This window comes from Cyprinodon variegatus, unplaced genomic scaffold (assembly GCF_000732505.1).
Source record: "Cyprinodon variegatus isolate N-32 unplaced genomic scaffold, C_variegatus-1.0 Scaffold195, whole genome shotgun sequence".
Classification (NCBI taxonomy): domain Eukaryota; kingdom Metazoa; phylum Chordata; class Actinopteri; order Cyprinodontiformes; family Cyprinodontidae; genus Cyprinodon; species Cyprinodon variegatus.
The window spans coordinates 882,590-888,445 of NW_015150648.1; positions in this window are offsets into that span (position 1 = coordinate 882,590).

Sequence of the window (5,856 nt, forward strand, 5' to 3'; positions counted from 1 at the left end):
GTAAAGGCCAAACAGAACACCAATACTTGCTGCTGATACACCTTTTCTTTTCCCCCACTGTGGGAAATTAATGTTTCATTTTATTCTAGTAAGTCAGCTTCAAGGTTTTAAGTTCACATTTTAGGGAGTTTTTAATCAGTTTCGTTAAGCAGAAAGAAACAAAATTTGTTTTTTTTGCTATTTTCGTTATTCAAAAGTGAACAAAGGATGTTCATCTACTGTCCTGCTCACCATTATTGCCAATTCAATTTCATGTTTTGCATAACTGAGTGAATACCCTCGGAAATAAATGGAAATATACCTACTTTATATCAGTAGGATATTTCCATTAGAGATGTGATGTAATATAACTGAGATTATTTAATTCCAAAGGGGAGAAAAACTACATGTGCTAATATTGACACCCCTCCTTAATATTTGTTTGCACATCTTTTGACAGCCTCCAAATGTTTCTTATGTATGCCTTAAAAGTTTGTGCAATATGCTCAACCTCTAGTAAAACTCAAATTTTCCCTGTCAATCATTCCCGTGTGCTTTGAAATCTTTATCTTGCTGGAGGCCCCATGATCTTTCCCTCAAACCAAGTTTCCTTAGATCCAGGAGGGCGCTTCACTCTAGAATTGCATGATAATCACTGATGTTATGATGCCTCCAGTACCAGATGCAGCAAAGCAGCCCCACAGCATTATGTATCCTCCACCATGCTTGACCATTGGCACCAAAGGTTGCGAATACTAATGACAAGGTAAATTTTTTTTTTCAGTTTTTCTCATAATGTTAATTCTCTTAAATGTTCTTTATCATCATTTTTTTTGTGTTAAACAAAGGATATCTGTAAAGAAATGTTTCACTTGATGAATTTCCTTCAGTAGATATTTTGTAAAATAGTTAAACTTGGGGGTTGGTGGCAATAAAAAAGGCCATTATGATTTTGTTAAAACAATTATCATAAAACAATAAATCAAGCCAAATATGGTCAGTGTTGATAAGAACATCCTGGAAAGAGAACATGTTAACATCCTGTTGGAGTTCTACTGATCCATAGATATTCCAGTGTATGGCTTATACCGCAATGCGCTGAGCTGAAATGAACTTCCAATTGTAGTTTCTAAATTTGGGAAACACTTTAAAGACTATTCCACCTTTTCACTCCTTTAAACATCTTTTTTCTAATCTAGTTTATAAACACTAATACTGGTACAGATTCTTTACACTAACAGCAGAATCTCTTCCACACAAACCTTTTATTTTGTAGGTGAAACTTCACAGTGATTTTAATGTTTTTTTTTCTTGCTTTTTCTGCACCAGGACCGCATTAGAACTGGTCCATCTCAAAAGCTACTTAACTTGAGTTCTAAAAACTAGGTATAAAGACTCCTGGTTCTGCTCTTCTATCTTCTATTTAAAGTTTTAAGCTGGAATTGCTCTTTCACTGCTTATTGTATCACTATATCTTCATATCAACTTCACTTTTGTTGAGGTGAGAAAATGTGCCCTAAAGCTCCTCTCAGAGCAGCAGACTATGATGTCATGTCTTCTAATTCAAAGACTCCTTGGCTGTTTGGAGCAGGTTGAATGCCACAGGCAGCTGGAAACAGTCTGGAGCTCATTTTCCTTGGTACTACTGTGATATCAGCATTCAGTTGAATGCTGTTTGATTTTTAGTCATTAGGAGGTTTGCTCCACCTCCTCTTTTTTTCCATCATCACTGCAACTCAATAAGCAACAATTATGGTTCCTGAACAGCGGATTCAGTGATCGCTGGGAGTCAGTTTGATTTGGTCTTACAAGTTGCATGGCTGGAAAAGAAGGCACTAGTCTATCCGTTCATCTCATTCTAGATCCTACTATCCCTTTGCTAAAAACACTCCTGGGCTCTAAAAATGAAAAGAAATGTGACACATTAATTAATTAAGATAATCTTGGGCACCGTAGGTGGATTTGTTCAGTCTTGTTTGTCCTGGATGGTGTTGTATTGTAGAAAGTTGAGTGGAAGGAAAAAGTGCACCAGCAACAATGATAACTGCATCCTTGAGAGGATTATCAAACCAAAACCTTTTAGAATTAGAGGGAGTTTCACAAGAAATACCCCCAGATTTGACTCATTTATGTCCCCCTTTGGGCATTTTCTCTTACCATGAGTTCCCCTGTCAGTCAAAAGCATTGATGATTGTCCAAAAGTGGAACGTACAATAACTGGTTATAAAATAAAAACTATTTTACTTAATCTTTTATTTTGAGCATTTAAACCTTAGGCATTTTATGCTTTAAATCTCAAAGGAAATAAACAACATAATATGTTGCCTGGAAGTAAGAAAGGGATCAAAATAAATACAAAATAAAATAATAAAAACAGCTGATATCAGGTTTTTCTCTACATCCAGTTTGTTCCTCTGCTTGGTTGTGATATGTGTCACAGCTTAGACTTAGATAACTTTTATTGTTGTTTCGTTTTGTTTAGTACAGCTTTAGAGACGGTAAATGTTAGAATAATTGTATGTAAATGTATCTGTGTAGTGTTATCATGCATAAAGCTGTGTGCATGTTTTCACAGCCACCTTTTCTGAAGTATACTGTGATTTGAGAATTTGCTTTTGGGGAGGTTGTGGTTGATTTACGGGCAGCACTCGACCTGCTGAACTTTGGTGAACAGCTTCAACCGCTTGGACTTTGACCGAACCCTGAAATTTATAGGGTGTTTACTGAGACTGCAAGTCTGAATTTTTCATGTTGTTTCTGTAGTTTCAGTCTCCTTCTTGCTCTCCTCTCGAGTAAAACTAAATTAATTGTCTCTGTGCCTTCTTTCTTTCCCTGCATGTATGTATGATGTTTTAGGTGCTTAGACCTGACAGTAAATAAACATTTCCATTCCATAAAGTGCAGCAGTGATCAAATGGAAACAGTGTGGGAGAAAAAACATGGTGCAAAAAACACATTGATATGGAAGATACAATAGCAGTATTTTTGGTGAAGGTGAACTCAAAAATATAACAAAAACTTTTTGGTTGATAAAAGCTTGTTTCATTTTTCAACTGGGTCCTCACAAAACAAAACAGATCCCAGCCTATTTTATTTTAATACCTCAGAAATGTAAATATTTCCATGTACCCCTTGCAATGCACTCACAGACCACTAGGGGTACGCGTACCCCTGGTTGGGAATCACTGATCTAGAGCCACTGAATACAGATTAATCCTCCACACTGCTATACAGTAAATGTTTTGTTTAAACCATTCCTGAACTATAGATTAAAGCAAACAAAGAAAAAAGAATTGGACTGTTCCTCAACCGTCCTCTTTTCAGATGAAATAAAGTTTCACTTAGAAATCTTTGTGTCAGATTCTGTAGTACAAATGGAGAGGCAAAGAAATTAAAGTTTTAATGGCCAGTATACGGTTGAGGTACCATGACGTCTACCCATGTTGGTCCAGCGATTTATCAGGCCGTAAGTCATTGAAGCTGCTTACCTGGAGACTTTTCATGCTTCCTTCTGCTGACTTTATGGAGATGCTGATTTCATCTCCCAGCAGGAGTTTGCATCTGCTCACAGTCACAGTGACCGTAGTAATACTGTGCTTGATTGGCCAACAAACTGTCCCCACCTGAACCACACGGACGATTCTATGGAGTATTGTCAAGGAGAAAACGAGAGACGTCAGGTCCAACAATGCAGAGATGGAGGCTGCTTTAAAGGCAACCTGAGCTTCCATTACTCCCTGACCTCCTGGCAGAAGAGCTCCAATGATGCACATTTCTTGACAAAAGGGAAAAACATATTACTCATTAGCACAAGCTTAGGCATCGTGCGCTTATGTTTTCAGTCCCTTCGGCTGTTATTTTCACTCAAATGCCCAAAATCTGCCACCAGAAGTTAGTTTCAGAAGAGTTTTTAAGCTTTTGCTGAAGTGAAGTCCTCATTATGGCAGAAAAAAACGAACAAATGGAGATTTTGCTGAGAGCAAAAAGTAGTTAGAAGTCAGAGGTTCCCGGGGGACCGACCCACTGAGCATTGCAAGCTGCATAATTGGATGTTTGCAGCAAACTAACAATTCTGTCATTTGAGGTAGTTTATTACGCCGCAATGAAAGAGTTTGATTTGAACTGAAACCGTTCAGTTGTCATGGACATGTTCATATTTTCTCTGGCAGCTTTATGAGGAATACAATGCCCTGCCAGAAGCAGCTCAGCTCAGCAGTCCTTGACTGAAGGACAGCGGTCTTTCTGCCAACATGGAGGTGGAAATATGTAAAGCATACACCTTCAAAAGAAAAAAAAACTACAGCAAAATCTCATGAATTTAAAACAAAAGAAAGAAGGTGAAACTAAAACAGTAAAGAAAAATTGTCTGTCTACCTTCTCAATAAGTTTTGTTTATTGTAGATCTACGGAGCTTCACAGCTTGGAGAGAAATAACCCAGAGCTTGAAGGAGACTGTTGCTCTTTATACAAAAGCTATTTAGTTTGTTTCTCAAACACAACGCAGACACCGTGGGTAAGGAAAATCAATCTCACAAACCAAACGGTGGAAAACAGAGCTGAAAATGAAAGACACCAGAACGCTTTGATTTTTGTTACAGACTTAAAGGTATAGTGGAGGACAGGCTCGGACCGGTAATCTGTAACACCAGTCCAAATTTCTCATTTTGGCCCTCCTTAAATCATACCGGCCCCCAATTACTCTCCGGCCGCAGAACCTTCCTGTGACAGTAAACAACTCAAGGAGCTCAAGAAGCAATACAATGTTAATTAGTAAAATGATGCATGCAGTAAATATAGTCCTTCCTTGTCATACACGTCCTTGTGACGGTTGGCATGTGGTGTCATTTTCTATTTCTTCGAACTTTAAAATCCTTGCAACAAACTAAATTATAATAAAACTAAAATGCTTTCTTTAAACCAAACTACAATATTCCTCTTATGTTTGGCAAATTTATGTTTGAATATTTGGCAAAAATATGTTGCGGTGCATTATGGGGTTTTGCATCTATTGCATTATTCTATTTCATTGTCCACATGCCACCCAGACTGGCAGTGAATGCTTACACACCACTGAGCTCTCATGTATTCATTCTTGAAGAACTGCCTGTCTTCCTCTATATTGTATTGTTTTGCTTTATGTTAGTATTTTTACAACACTCTGGCCTACGTTGTAGGCAAGGCAAGGCAAGGCAAATTTATTTGTATAGCACAATTCAGTACAAAGACGATGCAAAGTGCTTTACACACTGGAAAAAATAGAAATCTAGATAAGGCATTTTTTCTTAAAATAAGTGCATTTGTTCTTGGATTAAGGAGGTAAAAGGGGACATTTTGCCAATGGAACAAGACAATTTACATTTAAAATAAGAAAACAAAATTGCATTGTCTTATTTGAAGTGCATATTATATTATTATCTTATTTTAAGAGTAAAAATACTAATTCCATTGGCAAACTATCTCATTTACCTACTCAAATTAAGGTTAAATACGCTTAATTTAAGACATTTTTACTTATTTCTAGATCGTTTGTCCAGTGCATGATTAAAATATTGGAAAATAAAACAGAATCAAAGCAAGCAGGAAAAAAAAATAAAATAAAAAATGCAGAAACAAAAAAGAATATTAAAAACAGTTGGACTAAAGAAAATAAGAAAGTTGAACTAATGATGTTTCAGTTGAACTGTTTATCTAGAACAGTGGAAGGCAATCCTAAACAAATGTGTTTTTAGTCTTGATTTAAAGGAACTCAGGCTTTCCGCACTTTTACAGTTCTCTGTTAGTTTGTTCCAGATAAGTGGAGCATAGGAACTAAATGCTGCTTCTCCATGTTTAGTTCTGGTTCTAGGTGCCAGAAGACCTGAGTGGTCTGGAGGGTTG